General features: G+C 36.3%; 1 long non-coding RNA gene across 1 annotated transcript; it reads right to left on the bottom strand.

The window, feature by feature from the left end:
• Window positions 1–253: 253 nt before the first annotated feature.
• LOC148055760 (uncharacterized) lies at window positions 254–16095 on the bottom strand. Its single transcript, XR_015705069.1, has 4 exons — window positions 15998–16095; window positions 9496–9525; window positions 8705–8787; window positions 254–1145 (listed from the first exon to the last, which is right to left on the bottom strand). It is a non-coding gene; the product is annotated as an uncharacterized LOC148055760 (long non-coding RNA).
• Window positions 16096–19718: the final 3623 nt, after the last annotated feature.

The raw sequence follows: 19718 nt of genomic DNA on the forward strand, positions 1-19718 counted from the left end.
ACCTAGAGCTGGTTGCCCAGGACTCTGTCCAGACAGCTTTTGAATATCTCCAATGATGGAGATTCCACAGCCTCTCTGAGCAACCTGTTCCAGTGCTCAGTCATCCTCACAGGGTGGCAGGCTGACTACTAGTTGCCTATTAACTGAATGCTGAAGACTTGAATGTAAATTAATAAAAACACATAGATAATGTAATCGATTAATAAAAATTTATAGACTGGAATAATAAGAAAGAACATGCCAATCCAATATCTGCTTTAGTAAATTAAAATTTATTCAAGGGCAATCATCTCTGGGGTCTCAGGGGGTTATTACATGTCATAGATAGCACTATGCAAAAATAACCACATTTACCCTAATAATTTACATAATTCAAGAAAAAAAATAATAGAAATAATGAAAGCCGGAAATAATAATAAAGTTACTGCAATCTCTTTATATATGTCTCCAGAGAGACTATTGGCATGTCTACTTCACTGTCAGATTTAGTAGACTGCAATTAAAAACATAACATATGGAAATAAACCAATTTTCAAATATCAAGTTTGAGCATGTCACTACTAAAATATCTTTTGGAGTATCTGAAGTAACCTGAAAACCTATAATCCTTAGGTAATCTCATTCAATGGTATAAAATCATCAAGGATGTATAAATGGAGGTAAAATAAGTCACACAAAGCATCATCTTGAGATGACAAGAGGGGAAGAAAAGAAATAATTTCAAATTAAAATCTTACCATATCTTTTCTTCCAAATTTACTTCATATACCTTCTCCAGGATTACAAAACATAAATTAATCTGGTTTTTGAAACATTAAAATCTTCTCTATTAAATTACAGTAACATTTCTGTATTTAATTAGTTATTATAGGCACAAACAAAAATCAGTGCTATGGAAATGCACTGCAGCCTCATCTTAAGCAGCACCACTGAAGTCCCAGCAATGCTCTGAATCAGGAAGTTGCCTTCCCTTGATGTTGAAATGTACCTTTTTTTTATTCTCTCTTCTTTTAACTTCCTTGTTGTTGCTTGCTGACCAGTGAATACAATGAGCTTTGATAAATGTTGTAGCGTATAAAGTAGGAGCAGAGGAAAGACTTCTTGTTGAATTCAGAGTTTTCATAGCCTCTTCCCAACCTGTTTGTCTTTTACAGAGGAGAAAGAAAGGTACACCTGTGTCATACTAGACTGGCTGCAGAATTAGGTTTTTTTCCACTCTTGTTAGCTCAACACCTTCTTAGGGGTTAACACTTTTTTGGTAGCACATGCATATTTTCAGGAAAATATATAACTGTGGTAGAAGTATGTGAGAAGAAGGGGGGGAAAAAAGTAATTCCCTTTAGTTCTAATAAGATCTCCAGCACATGAATGAATATATAGTTTGCTTAATGATGCTCTAGCTGATTTTTAATAGGCATTGTTCTTGCAGAAAGTTTTCAAGGTATTCTCAAAAGTGAAAGGAATGAAAGAAAATAAACTCTTTCTTAGCCATTTCTTACTCTCAAAATTTCAGTAGGAACTGAAAACTCTATTTCCAGTGAGTCCAAACAATCTTACCTTTATATAGAATCTTTTATCTTTGGGGAAAAAAAGTCCTTGAGAGTGAAGGAGAATACAATACTTACTTAAAACATTTCTTTAAAGTCTCCTTCTTCTCGTTATGTGAAGGTGACTGGAATTTTTCTAAAGGAAGTAAGAGGCTTAAGTGTTGTCATATTTTTTTATCATTAGGAATTAATAATGTAGTTTTCTACCTAAATGTCTCCATAAAACCACCTGTTGTGACTTGTATGTGAATGTACATAAACCAACTCATTTTTATCACAGATGATGAGAAAACTAGAATTTGAATGTTGATGTGATGGAATACAATTATTTATACATTTTAAAGAAAGGTTTCTATCTCACACACAGAAGGAATTTTTAAGAACTACACTGTGGCTCAGAGATATCAAACAGGTAAAATAGTCAACATCTGTAAAACATTTCTCACCACAAATTTTCTCTTTGTAAATTAAAGATGCTTAGGTTCTTCACTCCTAACTGGAATATATATAATATATTTGTATTGGAAATGTCCTACATAGTTTATTGACTTGATTATACATTAGTCTTTTAAAAGACAATATCATTATAATAAGAGGCTTGTTCTTTAAAGATGATAAGGTTGGCGATTTGCATATTCATATTATTTAGGTATTTAGTTTTTATTTAACATTCTATATATGTTGCATAAGTTCTAGCCAGTGTGTTTATACATTTTTTTTCCTAAACTGAAAATATAAAACATCAATGAAGAAAAAAAAAATTAAGATGGAACTCAAAAGCTGATTTCACTTCTTGCATAAATACATTTGGGTGTTTTATGGCACTTGAGACTGTTTGGGTAACAAAGCAGAACTCCCCTAGAATGCATTTAATTAGCTATACCATTTGCTACTACATTTTGTAAGCAGTTTCTATATAAGCATAGTGTCTGCATCCTCACTGAACCTGAATGGCACTTTGTGCTTATTTTAACGTGTGTGCATTTGTGTGTATTTTTTAAAAAGCAACACTTTGATAAAAACATTGATCTTTTTATCTTAACACTTAATCAAGAGCTTTCAAATCCCTAAACAGTAGTGGAAAAATAAAGTTATTAATCATACTTACTCTACTTGAATGTGTTTAATATAATGAATCCCCTTATTGCTAGATATAGGTTTTGGAGAGTTCTATTGTGTAGGTTATTTTGCATAATTGAAATGGTACAGTGTTAATATTTAAAAAAATATTAAGACCACACCTGTTCCGTTTACCTTTGCAATAGTATATTGAAAAATTGTGAAAGTGACAGGAAGGACAGTAAAACAATATTTTAGAAAAGACAGAAAAAGTACTGGAAATATGAATGAAGAACAAACCAAGAAATTTCTCGTTAGTTCTCAGTATACCAAAGAATCTGAAATACCTGTTTTAAGGGGAGAGGCAGATAAGACTGAAGACAGAGCTTAAGACAGTAAGGGACTTGATTCCTGCATAGAGAAAAAGCTAGTCTGTTGAAATAAGAGGAAGAATTGACCAAATGCCAAGCAATTCTAATGCTGAAAAAGAATTGCAAACGTGTCCAGCAGACCTGAAAAAAGGGCTTTCTGCCCAAGAGGTGTGGGTTTTTTTCTTTCCAATTATCTTAGCTGAACTTATAAAAACACAACTTCTTTACTAACATTTCAATATTTAGCTTAATGTGTTTTGATGCCACTAGGTACAGTTAATCAGGGTGAGGACACTTAAATATTTGCTAGATTATAACCTAATATGCAAGCAAGGGCTCAGCATAAGAAATAGTTTCAAATGAATTTCAAAGAGCCATTTCAAATTCTCTGCAGCAGAACTCCAGAGACTAATACAAAGAAATAAACAGTTAACATAAAGAAAATGTGAGTTATCAAATCCTTTAAAGAAATAACTTCCCCCCCCCCCCCCCCCCCGATCTCTGATCATTAATGTAATTAGAAAATTTCTTTGGTTTTTAAAGCAGTTCAGATTTGGGCAATACTTCTCCAGTGGTCAGGGAGGTCTTTGTCACTTCAGTGTGTGAATTTACTGTGGATAAAGGACGCAAGACTGCACTGGGAAAAAAATTTTATCTGGTTCTCTGTAGCTCTATTCTGCATCTCTAGTTCATACTGGTATACAATAATGCAGACTATTATCTGACTTAGGAAGCACATTCACTGGAAATAGATTAGAGAATGATATGAAACCAAGTGGAAGTGAGCTGTATAAAGAAATATTCACATGTGAGGTTAGAAAGCACTGACCACTCAACAATTTTGGGAAAATTCTTTCAAAACAGTCTTATGCTTGTAATTGAAAATGTATTGGTAAATTGTCATCATGATTGATTGGGAAAGATGATAAATGCTTTTTTTAATCCATGCCATAATGGCTGTAACAAGATGCTATTACTAATATCAGTATGTCTGTTTGAATACACTATTACTACAACATATTAATGCTATGAAAGCCACACACCAAAACTGCAAATAATTTGACTGAAATGAATAATTTCAAGTAAAAAAAATTACAACATTATATTCTCTCAAACTACATCAGGATATGTTCATAGAGTCAGAGGCTGCTGTGTCCCGGCTGAACTATATACACGGGCATGTAACAATGACAACCAAATGTGTTACACACCCACTAGAAGCAAACAAAGGTTTGTAGACAATTACCATTGCCATTGGCTAACTTCCAGGTTAAATGCCGTTTGAGAACCACATTTATTCCATTTTGTGTGATCAGTTCTTTAGAGCTTAAATTGAGCTTATTTGAGAAGGACAAATTGTGTTATTTAATAAGGACAATCTCCAAATTAAGTTTTTTTTTTTTTATCCTCTCACAGAGAGGTCTGCCTTTATTTCACAGCTTCTCTCACCTAACTTTGTGTGACTTAGTCAGCAAAGGATGCTTGTGGAAAGATGCAGACATCCAAAGTGAATAACTTGAGACAAGGCACCTGAATTAATAATTCCAAGCATTAAGTGTCTCACTGATGTTGAATCTTCAGACTTCTAATGAAGCTGAAGTTGTCATCTAGAAACAAATACAACAACCAAAACCACAGAGATTTCTTCCTGTAGGTTAAAAAAAAAAAAAAAAAGGTTTAATTTTGTTTCATGTTCTATGGGGCCAAAAGTCTTGGGTAAACAATTTTTAATGTAATTTATATGCAAATAAGCAAGCCATCTGTGCCTTGGTTTCCTAAACTGAGAAATAGTTTTAACTATGTTCATTCTAAATGTCATTAACCTAAGCACCTTTGCAATATTGAAATATAGTTTTGATTTTTAGCTTCTAGAGCCATACTAAAAGCAGCAGATAAATGTATTGCTCCACATTGCAGGAATGCACAGGCTCATATTTCAAAGCCCAGACAATGCTTAGTTAAGCAACAGTTACCAAAAACTGCAGATGAAAACAAGTTTTGCCAACTGAGCACCAGTACCTTTGCCTTCAGATCAGTTATCCTGCTCCAAAGCACTCATTCTGTTCCATGGAAAGAAAAAAAAAAAAAAATCTTGATTTGGATGAATTTTGGCTTTTTTTTTTTTCGCCTCCCAGAGGATTTGTTTAAATAACCTTGCATTTATTGCCTTTTGAAGGGCTTTCACTTGGTGGGAACATGAGACACAGCTCTGTGTTGTAGTCCTCACTAAGAACTCCATTTTACCCATTATAGTCTTATTTACTTGGGTCTTGGAGAAGGTCTGGATCTTAGAATCATTTAGGTTGGAAAAGACCCTTAAGGTCATCAAGTCCAACCATTAACCTACCACTGCCAAGTCCACCACTAAACCATGTCCCTAAGCACTACATCTACATGTCTTTGAAATACCTTCAGGGAGGGGGACTCAACCACTTCCCTGGGCAGCCTGTTCCAGTGCCTGACTACCCTTTCAGTGAAGAAGTTTTTCCTAGTATCCAACCTAAACCTGCCCTGGCACTACTTGAGGCCATTTCCTCTCATCCTATGGCTGAGGACTGTTCCCTTTCACAGAGGTGTTCCCTGAAGCATTAGGCTGCAGTTATATTCATAAGTTGTATCTTCTTCTTTTACCACCAGCTTTGCTTAACAAATTCTTGACTAGTAGCAACTTTTACAAATGGCAGCCATAAGTGCACATCCCTTTCCTTATTGCTGTGCTATGACCTCTTGTTATCCAGACATTTTCAAAGAAATGTGTAAACCTCTTCCTGATGCCTTCTTCCTACATTCTGTACTGACTACATATGCACCTCCTGATTGCTTTATTACTGTGGTTGTAGTTACATTTCTGGGCAAGGAATGAAGAGAAATAGCTCCGTGATTATTGTTTGGATGGTATTTAAAAATAAAAGAAAAATAGAAAGTTGCCTTTCGAGAGGATGTTCCAGGTTCTGAACCTGACAACTGCATTTGAGTCAACCTGGATTACAGTGCTTGACTGCAACAGAGGATTCACTGGCAAATGAAAGACTCTACAATGTGATATTCAGGGTTTGGGCTAGTTTGAGTGATCACTGAAGGCTTTGGATGCATTTCTAGACCATAGTTGAATAAGTCAGTGAAACTGGCCCAATTTTATTTTAAGAACACCTCCTCCCCTATCCCCAGGAAGACATCATGTGGTCCCTAGGTTTTTTTATAGAAAACAGACATTTTCACCATGAGATTTGCATTTAGCTGTTAATGTTTCTGAAAAATTATTTTTGCAACTTTTTTCCACCCTAAGATTTTAAGGCAGAAAAACTTTTCATTGGAATATTAAAAATAATTGTCCTGATTATAATTAAAATCTCATTTTAGTTACTAGATCAGAAAACTAAATTTTGAAGCCCTTACAATACCTATATTCAAGCAGGTAATTTCTGAAAAGAATTTGGCTGTGCTCCTGTTCATTGAAACGCTGAACTCATAAACCATGAACCAATTAGTTGGACTACAAATTAAGTAAGAATATTTTTCCATTATTGTAGTTAATACTTGAATGCCAGCTCAACAAGAATTAAATGGGCTGGTAGTGGACCTGTTACAGACAGTGATAAACTATCTTTCATCCTTTTGCCTAACACAGTTAAGATTTAAGCAGCTAATTTGGCCAAGCCTGTTTAAAGCAATAACATCTTTTTTTGTAGGTAAAACAGTACTTCATTCCACATGAGCCATGAACTGTTTCGCTGATTGTGAAGAAAAGAATACCAATTAGTATTAAAAATAAATTAGAAATAGTTTGCTAGTCCTTAAAATACAACACTGAACCCAAGATTTACAGTCTGCCTTGTTTTGAGTGTTCGTTCGGATAGAGGTTAATAGGCTATTTTTGTGTGTAAGATGCTAATTAATGTAAAGAGAGGTGATACACATAAGGTCCTCGTACAACACCTCCCCTCCCAAATATTAATAACTTAGGCAACACTGGACAAGAATGGGAGCCTGTTCCCTCCCTGAAGTGTTAACATTACTATGTTTTTGTAACTAGATAACAAAATCCAGGAATAAATACAACTATTGGGTGCACTGTTGCTTATAGTTACATGCTAAAACATTGACTTGTAAATCCAAAATCATTCCCTCTAATCCCCAGCCTCCCTGGTATTTTATCTCAAACCGCATTTTTCATTTTGTATGATTCAGTTTATGAGGTGCTATGGTTCAATTGTTTACTATGCACCTTTCCTCCTTGTGAAATACATTTCTCCAATATTTGACAGACATAGATGCAAAGAAGACTCAGGATATTAATATCTGAATTTACTTTAAGCTTTAATTCATACCTTGGTCCCATGAAGTTGGGTGGAGAGGCAGGGGTAGAGAACCTATTCTCATGGTAGCTTTTGGAGTCATGTCTCTTGTAAATTAAAAGCTTAGGTATGAAGTGGATTTGTACCAAAAGGGCAATACTGATCATGGTTAGCGTACTGGATCTCAGAAATAAATATCAGGCCCAATCTAGGTCTCAGAAATGTGAATGGAAAACTTCCACTTCATTTCAGGAGGAGATATATCAGGCCCATGCTGCTAATTTCATTTTAGCCTTGAGCAATGTTGGACTGAAAGTTAGCTCTGGGCACTGCAGAGCTCTATTGTGTAGCTGTAGGAGTTCTGAGACTTGGATGCACGCATTCTTATCTATTTTGACACAGATAAATTTATGATTAGTCTCATACAGAAAATAGTTTATCTGTAGGCCTTAGAGACCTGAATTCTTCGCTATTCATGTTCTATCCCTTGGCAGGGAAATCTACTCCCCTTGTCTTTGGCATTTATCACCTCTTGGTCATGGTTTTACCTCAATTTTTATCTCTGATCTAGTGATTTTTAACTGTTCTTCATCTATGCTTCTGACTTTGTCTCTGTCCAGATGTCATTTTTTGTGATTAGGTAATGAAAGCTCAGCTGCTAGCTTTTATGACAAGAACAGCGCTCTCTCATATGTATTCTAGTATCCTGCATCAAAGCAGACTTTCATTTCAGCACCACAGTAAGATGCACTTATCTTATTTTTCTTCATCTCTTTAAGTCAAGGAAGTATCCCATACACCTTTCTGACCAAAAAAGCCTGTTAGACAAAGCCAAATATACATGCCTATAAGCAGTGCTTGCTGCTTTAAGAAAATCTAGTACTCAGTGAGGGTAAATCATGCAAAGTCTTTACTATTGAGCAGGTATTAATGAAATAGAAGTTCAAATGAAGAAGAAAAAAAAGTCAATATGATTTTAAAAGCTTAATGTTAAAGCTATAGGAAAAAATCTGGAGAAACCTAAAAAGGGAAAATAAGAGGGAAGGCACCCCCACACACAGGTGCTACATCAAAGGAAATACCCCTTCAAGAATTATGTGATTAAGTCTCCTTTAACTCTAATCTGCACTCTTGTCACTCAGTGTATAATAATTTTTATCACCTGATTTAACCTGCTGTCAACTGGGGAAAAATCAGGTCCATCTGTCAGCACAAAAAGGTTTTGATTGAGGATTAAAAGTTTTATTCAAATTGAAAAAAAAAATTAAAAACAGAAAACTAGAGAAAAAAGTTTCCATCCTCCATGCCTGTCTCACATCACTAGCAGTTCTGCCATTAATATCTAAAATAAAGTGTTTCCTTTCTCTCACAGATACTGAGAAAGGCAGGGCTCCCCCAGTTTCGGTAGACTTATTATCTAGTAGGTACTTACTTCACAACAGCCAGAAGAAGAAATCATCACTACTTTTTCTCCAGAAGTTAAAGCACTCATCCTGGGTCATTTTCCTCTTTCACCTAAGAAAATTCAGGAAAATCATAAGACTTACCTATAAAATAGTGCTCTAAAGAGGTGATCAAATGAAGCTAAACTGCTAGGTAAACAGACACACTTTCTGCTTTTTCTGGTGTTGTAAGAGAAACAGGCAAAAGAATCCTTCTGAACTGAGCTCTGAAGGGGCTGCAGAGGGAAAACTAATTTAGCAAACCCAAAATGAATTGAGAATGAACTACACTGGAACATGTCAGCATCTGTGAAGACTGAATCATGTTTCCGGGCTCATGCAGAAGCAGAAATTGTCTGGAAATTTTGTAGAAAACTTGAATGTGTCAAGATGACTGCTCAAAGTCACCTCCTCCTTTGTGATATGAAGTGTCATGTGTTATGCTGGTGCTTGTTGGTGTCATAGATGGTGCGTTTCTGTTCTCCAAGTGCAAAGTATCTGTAAACTCGGCCTAACTTGAAGATACATGCTTTTGCAACAGCTGCTACATCACAAGAACAATGGATTCCTGCTGGCATGGTCTAGCAAATTTGGTCCTTTTGCAAGCAAAAGGAACTGTTTTGGGCAATATGTTTCACCTTCTGGGTGATTAATTTGATAATTTGAGTCTGCTCTGCCTCAGTGGAGCTTGGATTAAGTTAATTCACCACTTAAAGGGAGGAAGGCTCCTTGTCCCGTGCACTCTGACTGGTACTGAAGAGATGCTATCATGTGTACTTACCATGCTCTAGTCTTGATGTCTATGCCCCTGCTTAAAAAGAAAAATATTTCTATATTAGTTTTTGCAGTTGATGATTGGCTTCCTCATTTTTGCAAAGCACAGTGAGATCTCCTGATGAAAAATCAACCTAAATAAGACTGTGTGAATAAGTCTAGTTGCCTGAGATACTGATGAAGTTAGCCTTCTTGTCAAAACCAAAACCAAAAATGTATTCTGGCTGACTCAACGAATGATAAAAGTACATACTCAGATTTCTAAAATATCCATTGCAGTAGGCAGTGGTTACTACATGCCAACAAAAAGCATTAGTATGTTCAGCTAGGACACAGGAAGCCTAGATTCTCTTTTCATTTTTGCTTAACTATTCATGTGTGTTTTCCTAATGAGCAGGAGTAACCTCAAACCACTGTGTAAAAGACTATGGCACCACAGAGCTCTCCATTGCTACTCTGTTTTTTACAGATTAAAAGTGTTTATTGAAGAGATGCTTTTTCTGTTGTCAGCACACACAATATAATGTAATTAAACTGGGAATTCAAGAGGTAGAGAATACCTTATGTGCCACAGTTTCAAAAATCTAATCCCAGTATAATTTTTCAGCTGACTCTTCTTGGCCCACTGAAGTCAAATTTATTAATAGATTCCAGGGAAACATACTAACTTATTTTTAATAGCAGAAGGCTAGAAATTAGTTGATATCTGTACAGATACATGGTTCTTATGCATATAAATACATGCATACATACATGATTCTTGAATAATTCAAGCCAATGTGATGCTTGAACACATCTTTAGGTGTATAAAGATTACACAAAAAAGATCATGACAGAGGCATGAAAAAAAAGTTATTGGTGTTTTATCCTTAATTCTGCAACAACAAGTTCACCCTAGCTAGAATTTATCCCTCCACTGCTCCCATGCACTTTACTAATGGGAACCAAGTACTCTTTTTCATGCATGTGACAATGAAGAATTAATCCCTAGGAGTCAAAAATGTTAGATTTATGTAACATGGATGAGGTTTTGTCCTGCCTCTTTTTCCTTCTTTTTATTACTCTCTATTTATGCCATTGATCACTTTTGATGGTGCTCAAAGTTATGTTTACTAGTAACTGCAGAGCAGCAACTCCACTGCAGGCTCTGTATAAAAGAGTGCAGTTTGCGTCAACTATTATTCTTTTAGCTTTCATCAGCTGAGGTAGTGGTTGAGGCTTGAAAACACTCCTCACTATGTGCAGTTGCTTGAAAGAACACTCCTCATACATATCGAGTCTCAAAGTTGAGGTGATCTTCAACTATTTGACTTCTGACTAGAATTTTAGGAATTAATCTCCTGCCTTTCAAGTGCATTGGGCTATATGTGCTGACTTTGACTGAACAACCTTTTGTCATTTGTGCTGCTTCATTTAAGATTCTCAATACAGTGCAGTAGTGGAGATAAAAGGTTCCTTTTAGCAGCTTTTATTTGGGAGATACATAGCCTCTTAAGTGTGAACTTGGCAGCTTGCATCTAATGTAAAATGATTGAATTTAACTGTTACACTGAGAGTAACTGAAGTCTTTGAAGCTTTCTACTTCACATTGAATCACAGATGATTCCAACCATGAAAAATCGATCTGTAGAGATCCTGTATTTATTGTTAAAGCAAACATCTAAACCCTGTTTCTTGTTGGGTTACAGAGTACATAGATTGAGATTTATGAGGTGGGGGAATCACTGACTTCTTTAAAGCTCAGACTGAAAAAAAAAAAAGTATTATTTACTTTTAGTGGTAAATGCAGTTTTTAAAAACTATGCAACATAAGTATACAAAACTAGAGAAACTATGCTAGTACTATTTATTCAATTAATAATCAAAACAAACTCAGCTTTTGCTGAACTTGTGCATGTGCACACACACACTACTGAAAAAGGGATAAGTTGTCAGTAAATGTTCAGAATATATTTTTTTCCTGCTAACATAACGGTGTAAAAAAGAATTTACTTCTAGGATAGGTTGTCACAACTTAAAGTAGGTCTCAGTAAGCACAATTCAGTTGCTTCCAGTGCTACCCATGAAGCTGTGCAGGTTAAAGCAGCTGAAAATCTAGCCCTTGTATGGATGAACACTTCAAGTTTATAAAGGTAAGCTTGGTGCTCTAACTTGCTAGCAACTTCAAAGGAATATTACATGACAGAATAGTTATCGCAAGCTTGACACTGCACTGTCAACTGTTCCTCATCTCTGGTACCTGATGGTGCTATTGCTGATGTTTTCTCAGTGGCTTTCAGCTGCTCTCTATATTACAGAAGCTAGCAACGATTCTGTTGTCTTAGTTTCTCAAATGACTTCCTGTTACATTAGCAAACTACAGAGGAAAATAGTACTCAATAAGAGCCACCAAAGCAGTATAGAATGTCATTGGTACTATAGTCTGTGACCTTCAGGTTGTATTTAAAAAGTGCTTAAAGGTACAATTTTCTTTTGTGAATCTATCTGCTACACTCCAGCAACTCCCAGTTTCTGAGGCCACTGACAAGGTGTTAGCCAAGTGAACGAGGAAAGGAAAACAGTGCACATCCAGTGTCCTTTGTATGTCTATACAGCACATCCTTCATTGCTTAAAAAAATCAAAACTAAAATAATCTCTTTTAACTCTCTGTAGAATTAAAATTGGAAGTCAGTGAGAATCACTTTGGTTTATTTTCTATAGTTGCCACTTCAGCCTAGTAGGGTGGTGGCTGACAAGAGATACTGTCTTCCCATGCGTTTTTTCCTTAGAGCAAAATTTATTCCTTTTCCTTGGCTTCTTTAAATTATCAATAGACAATACTGCAAGGATTAACATAATTTTTCTTCCAGAAGTACATTAACCTCTGACCTAAATCGTTTCCAAAGTTCAGAAGGGGTGCTTACAATGTGTATGTCCAGATTGGGAGTATTTAGGAGATGTAAATGATGTCAGACAGAAGGCAAAATGCCTGACTACATGCAAAACCAGTGACAATTTACCAAAGTGCTAATATTGTACAACTATTTGCCTTTCTCATATTCTTATATCTTTTACTGAAAACTTCTGTGATGATAGTTCACCAGTGTAGACTGGGAGTAAACATACGTGCACTACAATCTCTTTTGCCTAACGTAGGTTCCTAAAACACCCCATCTGTACAGTGGACAGAGCAAAGCATGCCCCCATCTACAAAAGTCAGAGCATGAAGATCAATTAAGTTAAGCAGTACCTTCATGTTTAAGTAGCATGGAGGTATCTTCTGAAGTTACCTTCTTCTGTTGACTCCATAGGATGGCTGAGAAATTATAGACCTAACTAAAACACATGGGTGAAGTCAGGAAGTGCAAATAGTGTATCTGTGGTACAAGAGTGTGTCCACCATTAAGCACAAAGGTGAAGAAACGGTAAAAGAAACTACGAACAGAAAGAGCATAATGGCTAGGTTATCTGATGAAACGTTGTGCAGATCAGACACAGAGACTCTGCAAGGATCAGGGGAACAGTGATGGGTGGAGGACCTCTAGTAACCTCATCAGTGAAGATCTTACCAGTGAAAATTACAGAACACTGAATCAGTTGCTCCTAAAACGGTCAAAGGAGAAGGACTGGACCACCGAACCTGGTGTGTAACCCACCAATATAAACCAGTGAAAGAAACTCTCTTTGCAGTACCATGTAAACTAAAGTGGACTATTGCCTATGGGATGCAGGAGGGAAGAGCATTTTGGGATTGTGTAAAACTTTTTATGGGATGGTTTAAGGGGATTGTTTGGGGGAAGGAGCAAGGTAGATAAGAGAGGAACAAATATAAGAAAATAAGAGGAAAAGGAGATTAAAAGGGGCTGGTAATGTGCAAACAGGTTACTGGTCAGCATGCTTGTCTGACTGATCCATGCACATCAGCACAGTTTATCCTGTCCTCTCACTAAATCCCATTTCCAACTGTTTTCAGTGTACGCGCACTCTGTGTTATGGGTCTGTGTGCAGGAGCACTGATGAACACCCAGCCAGCTTAGCAGGGGGGTGGGAGGTTAATCTGAGTGCCAGCCCTGGAGAGAGGCATCGGGCTGAGTGGGCTCTGGGACCCAGGCCAGCAGCTGGAGACACCCCGGCTCTGGGGCCAGCAACTGGTTAGACTGCATGTTCAAGACCAGAGAGTCATGTGTGTGCGTGTCTGTGTGTGTTGGGCATCGTTAGTCAATATGAAGCAGAAAGCTTCAAAGACTTCAGTTACTCTCAGTGTAATAGTTAAATTCAATCATTTTACACTAGATGCAAGCTGCCAAGTTCACTCTTAAGAGGTTATGTGTCTCCCAAATAAAAGCTGCTAAAATGAACCTTTTCTCTCTGCTACTGTACTTTTTTGAGAATCTTAAATGAACCAACATATGGGGATGGGAAAAATCCCCTACATCCTGGAGTCCACTGGGTCTGGGTACCTCTAGCAGTAACAAGCCTGTGCAGTTAATTCAAGGGTAGTGTTGGGGAAAACTGAACCAACTGATCTTCTGATTCACACCATTACTCAATATCTTTGTATCTCTTTTTTGAAGGTAAGAGTCAAACTACATCTTGAAAGACAAGGTAGGCCCAAAGCTCTAGTGTTCAGACCACAAAATGTGTCTATTTACAAAAAAAAAAAAAAAAAAAAGATACAAATTGACTAAAATACCTAGCATAGATGACCGAGAAAACCTCAATCATTAGTTTTATTTTAATTGCTTAAATATTCCACTTAACTTCTTTTACCGTTGCCTTCAGGCTTCCAGCTGATACAACTCAAATGCCGTCAGTATAATTATTCTGATTGAGGCTCTGATTCAGCAATGTACTTAAATATACTGCAAAAATTAAGCAAAAGTTAAACTGTGATGTGTATTGAGGGAGAATCTGTTTTTGTGAATCACAAAGAAAATATTATTCTTATAATAGTTTATGTATGTAGTTGTACTTTGGATGGACATTCAGCTTTCCCCCAGCAAAGCATCATCAGATGAGGTGCCTATCCTTTTTGGTGTTAAATCTGGGATATTATTCACAGAGTAGTGATATCTGTTCATTATATGAAAAAATGGTGAATTGCATCTGAATTATTTTTAGGCACTACAGTTAAAACACCTAAGAGTTCTCAGCTGCCAGGTCTATTGTCCTGTCTCACTGCACTTTAGAATCTTGTTGACATTTTGTAACACCCATTTTGGGTTTATATTTTAAAGGGATTTTTTGCAGTTCTTACAACTGTAAAAATACTATAATATAATGAAAGGTAAGATTTGGGAGAGCATACAGGGCTTTCAAATATAAGCCTGATAAGAATACTTACTTTCATACTGTTTCGGAGTTTTGAATTTATATGTGCAAGTCAGAGATTCCAGTGAAGTCACTGAGATTATGTGTGTGCTGAAAGATGTGACACTAAATACTTCCCCAAGGAAGTATTCCTCAGGGACCTTTCAGTGAAAGGAGTCTTGGTTCTGAGATGTGATATATTAATATATAAAGGTACTAAAATTTTACACTGATGAGGTTGTTATCCAGTTTGAAAAAAAAATTGCAATTTAGAAATAATAACCAATATTATCTGAAATTAGAAATAAGACCTCTGTCATTTTTCAGGGACCAGATCTAAAGTATAGGTAGTACCCCTCTCCAAAACATTAAATACTACAAGTGTGCTGTGTCCTTTCCTGAACTACAGATGTTAACTGCAACGCTCTCACTCTCTTCCTTTCCAGCTGCATAGATATACACACACATACACCCACAATGTCACTTTAAAAAAAAAAAAATTGGACCATTATTAAATGCGGTCAAGTAATATCTCTGCTTATGCAATATACTTTACATTACATTTCTATACTTTAAGTGTAGACTCTGTCCTTGTTCAAATAGGATGCTCTATAACTTTACAAAAAGTTAAACAGACACAGCTTGAACTACATATCAATACAAACAACATCTCACACACTGATTACAAGATAAAATATCATCATTAAGAGGTGGGAGACCTGCCTAGGAGTTGACTGATTAAAACCAAAAGACAAAACAGTTCTAAGAAATAATTGCTTTCAATTAATTTCCCAAAATGAGCAGAAGTCAGCAGAGGTGGCCATTTAATGGAAACAACTCAGTACCCTGGAGATTAGCCTTAATTAAATGTTTTTTATTCAATATTTTGTCCTAGGGGGCAGGAGGAAAAAGATATTACTTCTTATTCAACTTCAAATGATTTCCAGGCATCTAATCTGTAGTAACAGAATTTTTCAATTTGTGATTATGATATGGCCTTGGCCTTTTGCAATTACCTTGATTTTTCAGACATGACAACTATTTGCCATTCACATTAATACAGTGTTTCAGAAAAGGAAAACAAAAATAGAAAAATCAAACTTGCTGGAGTATTTAATAGCATAATCTCTTGATTAAGCAATGAAACCTATTCACAGCCGTTCAGTCAGATTAGAAACAGTTTACTAGTGCAGTTGCTGTGAACACTCAAGACACTTACCCAAGACAGTCCTTAGCTGATGGACTGTAGGAGTGCTAGAAGTCTGACAAAAACATTAATAGCAGAATCCATCTGTAGCAAGGCAGCTCCTAAGAGAGTTATTGTAACAGTTTATGTTGTCACCTTCCACTCTGGCTTTTAAAGTTACTCAGGGCAGAGTGGAAACACCTGAAGTCCTCTTGCTTAAATGCAGCATGATTTCAAGGGCAGATCAAAGTTAGGTTATTTATTCTCCTGTCCTTTCTCATTTAATGCAGTGTAACTGTTTACAGAAAAGCAATGGGATGGAGACATATAAATGTCCCAATATAGAAACAAATAAAATAAAAACTAAGGTGATAAGTTTATATTTTCCTCTGGAACTGTAGAGTGACATATGCATAATTCAATAACAATTTCCAAAGTGAAGACTTTCACACTGTATGGCTTAGCTGCTAAACAGAAATGAAACATGCACTTCCAGGGTGTTCTTAAAATGCTGCTCTGTTTTCAACTTGACTGTTAATACAGAAATAAGTAGCTCAAATTTTGTCTTGCTTCATCTTCTTCATAGAAAAAAAGGTGACGAGGAATTTGTTTTCTCTAAATACAGGCTGTGCAGCTATCTCTTATTATCAGAAGGCAAAACAACAGGCTTTGTTACTTACCAACCCACTTTCCTGTGACATGCCTTTTGCCCCTTACTTACAATAGTAGTATGTGGCATTTTAAGAAGATTGTTATCTTTAAATAATTTTATAGTTATCCATCTGTGACATTAATTTTCATTGGTATGTAGTACTGATGTAATGCAGTAATGAAGACCTAACAAAAAATTTTATTTGACAGAAACTGTGGCACAAGTTAATGGCATAGTTCAAAGTAGATCTTAAAGGATGCTGGAAGTCAACACTAGGTATGGCACCAGGTTGTGTTTAGGTCAAGAAATATAATTCTTGACTTTACTGAGACATTATCAATTAAAATTAGAGATCTGCTCTCCCCAAATGCAACTACACACGACTATTTTTCAACACTGATGTCATTTTTCTTCCAGTTCCTCATTTTGTTTGTGACAATTTCCACATTACCACCACTTTAACGATTTGACTAAATTTCAAGGTTAGCCATTTTAGTTTTGTTCTCTTAAATCTATGAAAAATCTGAATTTTAACCATATTCTCTTCCTACAAATTGAGCTATACCCAGCAGTATGTATCTGTCCCATAATATTATTGAATATCTTGATCTGTTGGATTTAATTTCTTTGTTTCTTCTGGACCAGGGGCTCCAATGACTCTTCCATAACTTGTTATTCTATTAGCTATATTAGGGATCACCCCATTCTATGACTTTTACCATCATATTGATCTTAAGGATCTTTTCCAACCTTAGCGATTCTATGATTCTATGATATTGATGATGCCTAGATTTCTAGTATGCCAAAATATTTCTGACATCATCTTTATCAACTGAATTCTGCAAACACTTGTTGTCTCTAACACCATTCTTCCTGTCATTCAGGCCTGTAATTGACTTTATTTTACCTGAACTTTGCCTTTGACATATGCATCTGACTGATCTTTAAGTAGTTTTGATCCATCTGCCATAAGACTTCCAAGATATGAACTTTCTTCTTTATGCAAATACTTTTTGCTCTGAGTGTTAGAACTGTTTTAAATAAGTGTTTTTGATATCACACACTTTCTTGGACTTACTTGTCTTTACGAAGTTTTTTCTATAAGATGTTGAAAAAGCCTCTTATCTCCACAAGGAACCTGTTGAACATCCATTTCTCTTCCTCTCTCAGTACACATTGCTTCTGAAACTATAGTTCCCATGATGGCTTTAGCAGATGTGTCTAGCTTCGCTCTGTATTCAGTTGAGATTGAATTTTGCCTGAATAACAGGCAGTTGGGAACTCCTAGTATAATTTTTCTTACATGCTGTGTGCCCCTTGCACCCCAAATAGCAGTCCAAAGCTGCAATATTCTTCAGGACTGACATGTGCCACATCAATGTTTGCCAGGTGCCAGGAGTGGCTGTCCTGTCACTTGTCTTACCTTACTACAACCCTGACACTAATAATTTGCATCTAAAGATGGCTGAAAAAGCAAGAATGTGTTTTTCCATTAATGACTGCTAGGACCCATGAGCCTAAAGAAAGGAGAGGCATTATATCTTTGTTTTTGTTTTCTCCTATTCAGTTGAGTCCTTTAGTTCTGTCCCCTTTTTTTAGATTTTTAGTTCCTGTTTCTTTGAATCAACTGAAAAAGAAATCTCCACAACTGGCGAAATTGGTTTCCTTCCTAGCAGAAGGCATTAGGCAGGTGCACACTGCTAGGGCTATCTGAAAGGAGATCCCTTCCTGGCATCTTCACACTTCTTAGTGGACACAGGTTCTCTGCCCTCTTTGTCTTTATAGTGAGACAGCGGCAGTGGTGCAGAGTGAAAATACTCAGCACTGAGGCATATGTAAGGGCAAAGGATCTGCTGAAGAGTCTTTAGAAAAACTTGGGTGCAACAGTTTGTGCCAGGCCTGCTTCAGTCAGGTCCATGCTACCCAAAGGGATAGCGAAGTAGCACCTCCAGCACACGCAGGTTCCTCTGCTGTGAGAGGTTGCTGGTGTAAGCTAAAGCAGAGGCCAAGCACACACTATCAGATAGATGGTATGCATGACTGGAACAGTGATGACACAGATGCTGTGAGGAGAAAAGTCAAGTCCTAATGTCATACTATAAAACCAAACTATAAATACTTTTGCCCTGAAAGATACCATCTCTATTGCATCTAACCAGATAAGGAAGTAATTTGTACCTGAAAACATGACCTCAGATCCTTTGTTGTTACTGGAAAGAGTCTCCAAATCTTCAGTAGGTTTCACTCCTTGTAATTCTTAAAGGTTCAGGCATGTCTTCGACCTAAAAAATCTTTTTTGAAGTTGAAGATAATAGTTGAGCTGAAGACGATGTTTGCCCCATAATTCAAAGTGGACTTTGAATCATCTCTTCTCCTGTCCCCCAGCTTTTTCTGTATATGTGAATGTTAAAGGTCATAACTTGTTTTTGGAACTTAATACATCAAAGTGCTTTCTGATGCTTACTTTGTGAAACACAGAACTCCTAAATTATACATTATTTTATAGCTATTTACATGGTAATTGGCATTGTATAATGCATGAAAAATCAGTTCACTGAGCTGAAATCTAGTTTGCAGTATGGTTCTGATATTTTATTATTAAAATTATTTTAAAATGCCCTTTGTGTATTTGTGCAACAGCTTTTTTCACAGATGCAATCTGAGCTTCTGCACTTCAATGGAAGCTACGGCTTTGTGGCATCCTGCACAATTTTTTCCCCTTGACCTCATCTTTCCTCATGGTGGCACTTAATCCAGCACAACAAAGGAGAGACAGACCAAAATTTAAACACTGTGTAGCACACATTGTTGCTGTCCCCATAGGCCTTTCCTTTCCACCTGAGAACTGAATACAGAAGAGCTATATAATGCCTGACTTTGAGAAGAATCTCATAGCTTCTGAACATTGAATGCAGTGCATGGATAATTGATTTTTTTTCTGTATTGGGATTTGAAAGGTGGAGTGCACTGACATAGGTATAATGTCAAGCTTCTGCAATGTTTTTTTTTATATTTTAAAATTATTCAAACTACTATAAATCAAGTAAGTGCCAAATATTCTCGGTATCTTCCTTTTTCTGCAGTTAAAAAGTATATCTTGTC

Source organism: Nipponia nippon, unplaced genomic scaffold (assembly GCF_047370975.1).
Source record: "Nipponia nippon isolate SJK-2023a ecotype South Korea unplaced genomic scaffold, ASM4737097v1 scaffold_2, whole genome shotgun sequence".
NCBI classification, from domain to species: Eukaryota; Metazoa; Chordata; class Aves; order Pelecaniformes; family Threskiornithidae; genus Nipponia; species Nipponia nippon.